Source organism: Larus michahellis, chromosome 3 (genome assembly GCF_964199755.1).
Source record: "Larus michahellis chromosome 3, bLarMic1.1, whole genome shotgun sequence".
NCBI classification, from domain to species: Eukaryota; Metazoa; Chordata; class Aves; order Charadriiformes; family Laridae; genus Larus; species Larus michahellis.
Genome location: NC_133898.1, coordinates 105,697,119 through 105,709,162, shown reverse-complemented (window position 1 = coordinate 105,709,162; position 12,044 = coordinate 105,697,119). Strand labels below are relative to the sequence as shown.

The following is a 12,044-nucleotide window of genomic DNA, read 5'->3' as shown; positions in this document are numbered from 1 at the left end:
CTACAAAAACCTCACAGCTGCAAATCCCTCCATCCAGCTGGGGCCACCAGCCATAATTTAAGCCGAACGCTAATGTCAGGCCGGCAGCGGCCAGGTCCCGGCGGAGAGCTGCTCTTGCAGAGATAACCTCTCCCTGGAAGAGATCAAAACTCCAGCAAGAGGCCGTGCCGCTGCCGGAGCTGCCAGCACGCTTGTCTTCCTCCGTTGTCAGCTGCAGGGCGTGTTTCCATTTACACAGAGCGGTTTTGGAGACTTCCTGATCGGAAGCATCCGAACTGCAGCCATGCCCCTGCCTTGTTTTCCCCTCGCCATCGCTAGCGGCCGACCGAGCCCTTTGCTGGTGTTTTTTGCTGAATCCCACAGCACCAGAGGTCACCCCAAAGCACCGGGAATACAAATTAGCCGTACGGGGCACTGCCGAGCAGGCAGAAGAGCCAGCTGCCTGAGGGAGAAACGCCTCTTGTCATCTGCCAGGAGCCCTTCTTGCTTAACAAGCCAAGGTGCTCCTCTTCCTGCCCAGGTCTGCAAAACTGGCCTTTTGTCTGCCAGGTCCAGAGCATGGAAAGCTCTCCGGAGTCGGATCCTCACCTGCTGCATCCTTGGGAAATGGGGGGGGAGGGGAGGGGGGGATGAGGGCAGAGAAGCAGCCAGCGCAGGCAGGGAAGGAGAAAACACTTAAATCGCCCAGGACCATACTCCGCATAACCCGGAGCGCTGCCAGCTTCTAATGCTGCTGATGCCCGAGGGCTTCCAGGAGATGGAGGAGATAAAAGCAAAGCCATAAAGTTTTTCAGAAAGCCCCTGCACACGCAACTGACATACTGACACATTTCCATCGCGCGGCAGATTCCTACTTATTTCCTAATGCTTGTACTCCACAAACACTCGGGTTTTACGGCGGGCAGGCATGTTTTAGAAGCCACCGCGCATCTCCACGGCGCTCCTTTCATGGGGCGCCCGCCCCGTCCCGCAGACGGACCCGGGAATCACCCTCCCAGCGGCTCCATTTCGGAGCCAGTAGGGCGGCCGGGGGCGGTGAGCGAGATTACGGGCTCCGGGAAGAAGAAAGAAGAAGAAGAAGAAGAGAGAAGTCTTCCCTTCCCGGCCCGACCGAGCCTCTCGCTGGTCCCGGCCCCGCTCTCCGGGCCCCGCATCCCCGGCGGCGGCGGGGGCTCGGCTCATCCACACCGCGGGGCGGGGGGCAAAACAACGGGTCGGGGGTGTTTTTTGTGTATTTAGAGCCGTAGCAGCAGCGATCAGCCCTCCCGAACTCCCCGGCGAGGCGGCGCCGCTAAACGCAGCCGGGGGATGGGGGGAGGACTGGGGGGGGGGGGGGGGCGGCGCGGGGGGGGTCCCTCCCTTCCTGCCGTGTTATTTCTCCCGCCACGGCGGAAGGCGCCGCCGCCGCGGCGGGGGGATGCAGTAGCCATGGCAATGCGAGATTGCATCATGCTCCCGACCAACCGCACCGGGGAAAAGACGCTCCCGGCGACAACCCCGGCCCTTCCGCCGCCTCGTCCCGTCCCGTCCCGTCCCGACCCATCCCCTTCCCTACCCTCTTTCCCCCGGCCCGCCCGACCGCCCCAACGCCGCACTTGTTGCGCGCCCGGCGGAGCGGCGGCCCCCATCCAGTACCGGTACCCGCCGCCCCCCGCCCTTCCGCCGCCGGGCCCCCGCGCCGCATCCCGTCGCCGGGCGGGGAGCCCCGGCGCTGCCCTCCCTGCCGCCCGGGGGACGCGGCCCTACCTGGCGGTGGCAGCGCTGGGGTCGGCGGCGGAGCGGGCGGGCGGGCACCGGCCGGCTCTGTCACGCTGCGGCGGCGCCGCGGGGGCGGGGCCGTGGGCGGGCGCGGGGCGTTTGGGGGGGGGGCCTGTCCCGCCCCCCCCCCGCTCCTTCCGCGGGCGGCCGTGGGCTGACCGTGACGTAAGAGTGGTGCGGGGGGCTCACGGGTGGCGCGGGGGGGGGCGTTATGATGTCACGGCCGGCGAGGGCCAATCCGGCGGCGGGGGAAGGTTCGGGAGCGCGGGTTGGGGGGGGGGGTCCGGGCCCCGTCCCACGGGTGGAGGGTTAAGGGCTCCGTGGAGGGAGGGGTGCGCGGCGCGGGCGGGGGCGGCCCCAGCGAAAAACAATATGGGATCGTGTAATTAAAGACGTACGATAATGAGCTGAGCCGCAGGCCCACATTAAAGGTCACGGGCAGACGAAGTTGGTCCGTTTGCTGTGTTTGGATTAATGGGCTTTGTGATGTCACAGTGTTTCTGAAGATAAGCTCTGGAGGCAGTAAATACGTAGTATTTTAACTCGGCCATACAACAAAACCCCTGGTTTTGGGGTGTAATTCAGATGCACATACCGAGCCCATCCTCGCGGTGTCGGATGTCCGAGGAAGGACTCTCAAAGCATCCTTCTGGGCTCCTCTCCAGCGGCCGAGACGCCCAGCAGAGGAAGAGAAGTCCCCTCTGTCCGCTCCAGCCGCTTCGTTACCTCCACGAGGTCCTCACGAGGCAGCAGCGAGGGAGCCTTGGCGTTTGTATGGCCAACAGGAAGAAAGCACTTCGCTTCTTTCCCTCTCTCAAGTACTTTCTTGTGCTGGAAGATGACCTTTTAATTTCCTTCCCCCCCTCCCCCCCAAGAGTTTGTTCCATCTCTTTGCTAATTAAATTTAAATGTTACATAAATAAAGATCAGCTTTGTTTTGCAAAGGAGGGGACTCGAGCAGTAATTTGCATGGGTTTTATTCAAGATCGGGTATATGTACTCAACGAGAAGCAATTTTGGAAAGCTGGAGGGAAAAAGGGTCTCCTGGAGCTTCCTCGGTGGCTGTAGAAGGCAGCGTTCAGGTGAAGCCATCAAGGCCAACCATGCCAACCCAACCTCCAGTAGCTTCTCCTGGGTGGTGCCACCCTAGTCCCATGTCCATGGTCATTCAGCTGGAGCAGTGTGTTGCAACCTCCCCTAACCTGGTTGAAGCTCAGCGGGCAAACAGTCCCCAGAGGTGATGCTGGGTTGTAAACGGGCAACGCGATAACAGGGTGTGTTTGCCCAGTCAGGTCAGGAACCGTCTTCCTGAAGCTTCAAGGCCAGGCTGGATGGGGCTTTGAGCAACGTGGTCTATTGGGAGGTGTCCCTGCCCATGGCAGGGGGTTGGAAGTAGGTGATCTTTAAGGTCCCTTCCAACCAAAACCATTCTGTGATTCTGCTGGGACAAGAAAAAAATCCCTCTCCAAAGCTGACATTGAGGCTATACCATAGTTTTTTATTTAATCTTATTTCTTTATTAGAGTAAGAGATTAATAGGAATGCTTTTTGGTTTGGGTTGGGTTGGGTTGGGTTTTTTTTCTTCTTTTCTTTTTGTTTTGAAGCCCAAGTCTCCATTTCCCTTTCTCTTTGGAGGTCCAAACCCCTGTATGATTTTTGCGTGTGTGATTTGAGGCTTTGTGGCACTTTGCAATAAGGCATGAGCACTCAACAACTCTCCTTGCCTATGTGGAACTCTCCTTGCCTTTGGAAAAAATCCCAAAAGCCAGCACAAGTCTCCAGCGAGCAGGCCCTTTTGAAGGCCCTTAGCCCAAGTTTGTGTTTGGGATGTTTCCGAGGCATCCCTTCTCGTTTGAGGGGAGTCAAGCTTAATTTTGCTCCTAGCAAAATTAATGGAGTAAGGCACAAGTCCCGTTTTTTTCTCACTTAAGCTAAAATGCCCTGAGCTCATTGAAACGTGACCAGCATTATGTATTTTCACATCTGTAAATCTGAACTTGGCTTTTCAACGTGCTTTAAATAAAGTTGCTTCCCAACGGGCGTACACATTTGTTTCCATGGTTTATTGATGAGAGATGATTGCGACGAGTGTTACTTTTCACAGCCAAAACAGCTTTCTAAATCTGGAAGGTGCTTAAATAATTAAGACTCAATCTGGCGGTTTAAAAATAAAAAGTAAGGACCGTTTGCAACTTCAGATGCAAAAAAGGAGGGAGGGGGGAGTAGGGAGTGTAGGCAGAGGGTGGTGGCTGGGAAGCGAGTAACACCCCGTGCAGGAGAGGGATGCTGCCTGTACCCGGGCTGTGTCCCCCTACCTGTGCCGTGCCCACAGACAGGGGACCTGGGAGGTGTCCCAGGGAAGTTATGGATGCCCCATCCCCGAAAGCGCTCAAGACTAGGCTGGATGGGGCTTTGAGCAGCCTGGTCTAGTGGGAGGTGTCCCTGCCTATGTCAGGGGGTTGGGAACTAGATGATCTTTAAGGTCCCTTCCAACCCGAACCATTTGATGATTCTATGACCGTGCCACAAGCCCACCAGAGCCTGGCATGCACCTGCGCTGGCTCCCTCTGCCCCCGAGCTTGCTCTTCTCTCTTGGTGGTGGGGTTTTAATGAGGCTCTGTGTCCCCAGGGTGTCGGGTAGTTGGCACTGGGGAGGGGGGACACAGCTGGTGATGGGGGGAAGGATGAAGCTGTGGGGAGGGACTTTGGCTTTGCCAGCCTGGCTGCAGCGTGGGACTCCCTGCCCGCCTGCTGAGCTGACGTTTCTTCCCTCTCCTGGCCTCTCCGAAGTGCTCCTGCTGTTATCAGTCAGGGAACAAGAGCAAGGTCACAGCGTGGGAAATGTAATTTCAGAATTACCCATTTGGGAGAACTAAGCAAACAGTGCTAAACGTTTTGGCGCTAAACATTTGCCTTTCATGAGGGGTAGGGGCTGGCCAGTGTCGTTCTGCCAGCCGCCTCTCAGATGTACCGAGTCCCGGTGTTGTACCTGTCCTCTTGGAGCGTCTGCAAGTTTGTCAGGAGTGAAGACATTGCCATTGACCTCTCCACCGAGCACTGATGAAATTGCTGCTGGTATATTTGCTCAGGATGGGCTTCAGAGACCTCGTTATCAGAGTGGGATCGATGAGGCTGGAGTTCAGAGAAGGGCCAATTAAACATTATTAGGGGGTTAGATGGAAAGATTGCTAGGACAGGCTTAAAATAAGTTATACCTTGCATTTAATTTTCACCCATTACTCGTGATTATTGTAATTCCCGCTTTTTGAGAGAAAAGTGGCAGAATCTAAGCGCTGCGGAAAGCCAAGTCCGAAGTGACCCAGCCTCAGCAGCAGCAGCAGAGGTGACAAGAGGCCTCAGCAGATACAGTTATCCTCACTAAATCAATTAAGCAAAGGGAAGAGGTTAAATAGATGCCAGCGTTTGAGAGTACATGTTGGAGGAGAACAGCTGGAACAATGGAAAGTAGAGTGAGGAGTCGGCGGGGGCTGCAGCACTGGGGAGACAAAGGAGTTTGGAGTAGAAGGTCCATCAACGTGGTGTTTGAAATTAGCGGGATAAAGTGATGGAGTGTGCATTGCAGGGAAATGAGCCTGAATGGTCTCCTTTTTTTGGGGGGGGGGGGGGGGGGTGTGAGCTAAGAAATCTGTCTTCTTTTTTAAAAAACTATTTAGAAATCCTAGCTGTGCCTATTTAATAGTGGCTCATCATACACACTGTAATGAATAGGTCCTTGTTTTGATTAGAAACAAATTAATCCAGTTTTTCCAGAAATAAATTAACAAATTGATTAGAATAAATAACCATCGTTTGCCACTCAGTCATCTTAACGGGAATTTTCAGTTCTGCCCGGGTTTGCCTTGGCTTCCCTCCAGGCTGACTGCAGCAGCTCCGTGTTCTTTTATCAGCGAGATAAGTGGGATGCGATTACTGTCCCCTTTAAATCAAACACTGGACAGAAGTACCAGCCTTGAAATTTCAGCATCTGCCTCTTCTGAATACGGCATTTTCTTCTGTTGTGCAAACCACAAATGCTTCGTGCTGTTTGTACAACTCTGTCTAACTTGTAAGTACTTGATCTTTGTAGAAAAAGCTTCCAACTGGGGTTTTCTTCCCAGTTTCATACTTGGCAGGTCTCATGAGCGAGTGCCTGGATGAAGCTGCTATTTTGAGATTCCAGCACAAAGCTGGTGTGGACACACTGCCTCTCTGTTTGGAGGCACGATCACGTTACAAACTGTCGTTAGCTTTTGAGGGTGCTTTTTGCTCTCTGCCATCGAGGGTAAAATCCTCACAAGCTGGCGTGGAGGCAGTTTTTTGGCCCTGACTACATTTCTAATCCAATTTCACGCGTTTTACATTAACAGCAGTTACTTTTCTGCATTTCCTCTTCCTCTTCTTACATCTCCCTGCAGCGTGCAGTGTTCTAAGCAAATGATTCCTTTCTGAGACCGAAGACCTGCACTGACTTCCCAAACTTGCAGTGTACTTTGAGAGCCAGGTTCACCCCAAAGGCAGAACAGATGGTGTCCCACGACAGCAAAATATTTTGTTTCTTGCCAAATAGAATCCAGGTGAAATAATTAGTAAGTTTTCTCTGCCAGTGGCATCGGTATGTTTTTCTCTCTCACCATGCCACTTGTCATCTCAGAGAGAAAATTTGATTGAAATCAACTCTTATGGGTGCTGCTTACCTTCGTTACTCGGGATATGTGCATTTTTATTTGGTGTCGTCAATTGGCTGCTAAAGCTTTGATTGCCCCGAGCTGAGAAAATAACAAGCCCCAGGAATCTTGCCGCTATATCCTAGCTGGTTTGCCCCTGTGGCAGTGCTAGACAGCTGTCACTGGCAGCTGCTGGGGCTGCTAATAGGACACACGTGGAGAATTAAAAGGTCTTCCTGATGAGCAAGTGATAAAGGCGCAGGTAGTTTCAAAATGGGCATGAAGAAAGTGGTGGCTTAACCCAGAGGCACAGACACTCAGCTAACCCACGTGGGTGGTGCCTGTGGGTCCTCCTCTGTCTGTCTCCTCTTTGTCAGCGTCTACAGCAGAAGTGGTGATCAGGAGCATCTCGTCCACAGCCCTGTGCTCACACTGTGCCTCGCTCTCTGGGGCAAACCCAGCCTCTGGTAAGGCAGGGCTCACCTTAGCCCACGCGGGGGTTTTGGTGATGGTTGCAGGGTGCAAGGGAGGCAGCAGGAGGTAAGGATCGTCTCACCCAGAGGCGAGGACCTCGGCTGGATCTCACCCTGGTGCTCCTCTGTCCCGCTGGCTCTGCTGCGACCCCAGAGAGCCCCGGGAGCCCAGCCCCGCTCTCTTTCCCTGCCTGCCTTTGGGTATTCCCTGCACGATTTGGGCACACCTGCAGTGAAGATTAGAAGCACTTCAAGGGGGAAAGTGTACTGTCACTTCATCTAGCAAGCAGCCTCTGCTGCCGTAGAGTGATTTTGTAAGAGCTAATGGCAATCACGGTAGGGTGAATAAAGTACAAACTGTATTATTTTGCATTATTAATTAACTGCCTGCTCCTTGCCTGTTCCTTTTATGGTGCCTTTTTGTTGACTTACTGTACGGATTACAACATCTAATCCTTCTAAACAACGTTCGATCTTCCAAAACAGCATCATTATCCACTGCAGCCTGTCACCAATTTACTGCTTTATTTCAAAACTAGTGGGGCTGGGATTCGGACCTGGCACTTTACTCAGTGTAATGGAGCTGGTGGGAGTACAACACTGTATTTCCATTAAGAGTATTAGATGTTCTGGTTTGGAGGAGCAGTTAAGGGCAGCATTTGCGATCCCTCTTCATATGCCACGCTCCCTATCCCTTTCTCTTTAATCACAGCCAGCGTAAACTGCTTGAGATAATCCCGTTGTTGAAAGAAAATCCCGTTGTTGAAAGAAAACAATGTCTCACTGCTTAGAGCACGCAGTAAATCGTTCTGTCTTAATACAAAGAAGAGATGGGGAAAATATTTTTGTAAGTGCTCTGATTGATCTGAGAAGATGTACATGAATCTGAATGGTTGTCATTCCTCATTGGAGTTTTTCAAGTATTGAATACATTCAAGTTGCCACGTTGCTGATTGTGGCACCAGCCCTTACCTGAATAGTCAGTACGGTTATTAGGTCATGACTGCAGTCATGTTTTTGAGGAGGCTGTTTCCCTACGGAGCACTCAGATCCTGCCATAGCTCCCTTCCTCTTTCAGTCTTCAGTGTTCACAGAAGATCTTTTCTGCATTTTGAGAAAACCATTATACCTGGACATTTGTCCTGAGTTAAAACTATTGCATACGATTTTAATAGTCTGTTTTATTGTGGGATCGCTGTCTGTTATCTCCTGTATGTCTTCTTCCCGGGAGATCAGTTCACTGAAAATCCAGTGTGCTGTCTCTGTTGCTTGCTCAGCCCACGTCTCAAGGTAAGCGTTACCTTTTTGTGCACATATAAAGTGTTCAGATATCCTGTCCCACTTCTAAGGATTGTCCCAGCTCTCACCTGGGAAGGCAGAACCTGCCCCGTGGTCTCTGCAGCCTTCTTGGGACCTCTGCTTGTACAGCCTGGGAAGAAGGAAGGCTGGCAATGTATTTTACTGGCAATTGGGAAAAAATGCCAAGTTAAAGATTAAACATTCAAAATAACAGGGTTTTAGGGTTTTTTGCCTTCTCACTGACCATCTTCAGAGGACCCTCTGAAGATGTGCAGCTGAAAAGTGAGCCACCCAAACCAGCGGCTGCTGTTGGTGGTTCCAGCCCTGCTGCTGACCTCAGGAGGACCGCGAGAGGACCCTGGGTGGGTTCCCTGCCTGCAGCCTACCACCAGCACCCTGCCAGCTATTGGGAATACTCTCTGGTGAGGGACACAGCCATCAATCCAGGTCAGTTTTTGTGTGGGAGATATTTTAGCATAAGCTTGCTTCTTGTTAGATGAAATGTAGTTTGGATTTCTGTGGGAAGGAAAGCTGGTTTGGCTTTTACTCTCTTAGGAATGCATTTTTTTTCCCCCCAGCTGTGATACGGGTTGACACTGAGATAAATAATGGTGGATATTCATCTTTTTCTCCGTCACTCTCTGCTTGTTTTGACCACTTACACTGTAAACTCCTCAGGGCAGGGACTCTTTCCTACTCTGTGTGCGCAGATGGACCCCAAATATTTAGGAGACAGGAGAAGGGTGTAGAAATCACAGGCATAGATGGGTAGAGAGACGGGTATAGAAATGTGGCAGATCTACGAGCAGAGGCCTGCGTACGGCCAAGGACACAGTGAGCAGAGCACACAGAAACAGGAACGCAGATATCGATATGGATGGAACGAAGAGGAACTGGTTCAATATAAACATGGAACAAGAAAACAGCTTCGCGTGCTTATCTTGGTGGGAGCTGAATAAGGCGACTGGGTTAGTGATCTGAAATATATGTTTACTTGCCTAGCAGGTGCATGGAAAATTTTAGAGCTTGGGTATAAAAGCTGGGGCTTGAGAAGCAATAAACGATTTTGTGCTCATCACAGCCAGAGTCCGTGCCTTCATACACCACACAGAAATGTTGCACCTCACTGGAGTAATTTTCGTAATAACCCAAGGAGCTCTAAGGGAAGAGTGAGTGGAGTCCTGGTAGCTCTCCAAAGAGGCCCCACAGTCTCATCATGATGTCATAAGTAAGCAAAAGTCTTAAAGGTGATTGAATCCATTCCTTCACCCTTAGGCACAGTGAGATTTTCCTAAGCATAGCCAAAGATGCTAAACTATTCCTGCTGGGGAGGGTTAGCAGCCAAAATGAACATCCCCAGCCACATAGATGACCATGTCCCAAGTGTATAGGTTGCAATTGCCAACCAAGATCTTCTGTTAAAGTTCACAGGAGGTCGTGGTGGGGTCCTGGGAAAGAAGAAGAGTTCTTGCTTGGAGCGGAGGCTGCTGTCTCTGGGGACACGGTGCTGCTGTTGTTCAAAGAAGCAAGCCTGATGTACACTTTTGAAAATAAATTATATTAAAAACAATGCCCTGGTCTGTCTCATTAATTTCTTCTTGAACCTATTGCCTCCCTCAGAAGTGTTTTAACCAAAGAAATACCAATAATATCAACAATTAAAATAACAAGTGACTACTTATGACTTCGTCATCAAAGCAATATTTTAATATACTTGGGTTTGCTTCCAAAAGTATTTTTTTTCATGCTGCTGAGGTGACATTTCTCCAAAGACTCTTCTTTTATGAACAAATGCATTTGAGTTTACAGTCCTGTCTTTTAGCTTTACATTTTTTCATTAAGCCTTACACTTACTTTGATGACACCTAACATTTCTCCTGTGCCTCTGGTACAGAATTTGGTCTATAATCTTCATTCCAACTTCCTGCTTACATAATTCTTTTGCATTTATATCATTTCCAAGCTGTAGTGTGCTAAAATGTGCGGCGCTCTTTGTTTCCAGTCCTTTGACACAAATTTTCACTTTGGTACTTGAACAGTCTCACTAACAATTATTAGGGTTTCTTGCATTGATCGGTTTATTTAAAAGGCTGTAGGAGGCTGGCATGATCACACTGTCATCAGAAACTATGTACTAGTCTCTCACATCGATTTCCTTCCAACATAGCTGCAGTGGGCTGATGACATGATGTGGGTTGTGCTGGCTGCTTTCCTGAGTAGAAGGCTAGTACATCTACACCTGTGAGTAGCCACTTTTATGAAAATATCAGAATTCTGAGCCTCAGTCCTTGGTTTTTTGTCTGTCCTAATTTCTCTCATGTAACTCCATTTTGAATGAGGCAAGTTCCTCTTTTTGAGTCCTCTTACAGTTTTATCTCTTGGATTTAAGTTAATCTTTTCAGTGATTTCTGTGATAAAAGATTCTGTTTCTGAACTTGATCTCATTTTCTGGTTTGGTTGTATCAATGTCTAATAGCTGTAGTGTTATTTCTTTTATAATTTTAAATACCAAGTTTTTATGTAACTGTCTCTCATTTCAAAGAAAGAGATTTAGTATGGTTGGACTAGTGCCTGTTTTTATTTTATTGTTGGAGTAGTTTTATGCATTGAATTTTTCTAAAATTGAAAGCAGTAGCAACATATATCCAACCTCAGGTTTTTCTTGTGTTTTCAAACAGAAACCAGAAGTGTGGTTTTTGTGCTCAGAAAAATTGACCAGAGAACCCTGAATATATAAAAATGGGCAATTTATTTGAATTTTGCAGCAGTGCAAGGCAAATAGCTTGTATTTAGTGTCACTGTCTCCTGCAATGTGATAAAGCTGAAGGCTCGCAGGAGTTTCTTTCTCTCCCCTTTCAGGTTGTCTATTAAAATAAGAAGAATATTAAGTATCTCGAGGTCTACTGCACTTCAGCTGGGTGATCCCAGACTTTCTGAACCTTCGGCTCATGCCAGCCTGTAAAGCTCCTGTCTTAAGGCCCCCTTGGCATCACATATTTCGTTGAAACACAGTAAGGACCAAAAAATTCTGAGCAGTCGCTGTGGTTCCTTCACTGCTGCCTCCAGCCTCCGTGTGGGAACAGCTGCTGTGGGATGTCCCCAGACCCTTTCATCTCCGGGATGGCTTCTCTGCGTCAGGACGAAACAGCTGGAACTCAGAGATGCCAAGTTGCTTCTCTTTAATGGGTTACCACATCACTTCAGCCACGGAATGAAGTTGTTTGTGCTCTTACTGTCTGTTGGAAATGAGAAACGAAGTGCATCAGCCTAAATCTTTGCAGATCAAAGCTGGCACGCTCTGCTTTTGGTGGGGACTGAGAGCTTTTAGCTACTGCTCCTGCACAGGGACTTCTTCAGCTGCAGGGACTGCTTAGGTGTCTGAGCCCTTACATATATTTTAACAAGAACTAAATTAGCTCAGTGTGTACCGGGGGCACTTCGTGTTGCTAACGGCTCTCCTTGGCACCAGAAGCTCTTCTAGGCATACGTATAAGAGTGCCTCTGTTCTCATAATGATAGTATCGCTACCAACATGCTATAATTAGAGAAGTTAAAAATTGTCTGAGCTCCACCTTCTTGCTGAAATGCGCTAAATTCCGGATGCAGTTGTCACTGAGAAAAACTGCTTTGAAGCTTCAGCTCCGGCATAGGTGGTATCCTCACACCCTCCTCACCTTTCACTTCAACGGAGCCTTTTGTGTGGACTTAACACGCACGGATGGTCTTTGTAAACAGCTCTGCTTGCATTTTTGTTATACACCAGAAGAAGCATTAGAGGTTCAATGGAGTGCATTTTTTAAAATAATTCCTTTGTGCCACCCACCAGCCTTAAGTGTCAGGGGTTTGTAAT

General features: G+C 49.7%; 1 protein-coding gene across 2 annotated transcripts in view; it reads right to left on the bottom strand.

The window, feature by feature from the left end:
* ELOVL5 (ELOVL fatty acid elongase 5) overlaps positions 1 to 1,876 on the bottom strand; it is a 41,003-nt gene extending 39,127 nt beyond the window's left edge. The window contains exon 1 of one of the 2 annotated variants that reach the window (XM_074581617.1): positions 1,747 to 1,876. The gene's annotated coding sequence lies outside the window, so the exon portion shown is untranslated. The remainder of the gene's footprint in view (positions 1 to 1,746) is intronic. The other variant, XM_074581618.1, reaches the window with a different exon arrangement.
* Positions 1,877 to 12,044: the final 10,168 nt, after the last annotated feature.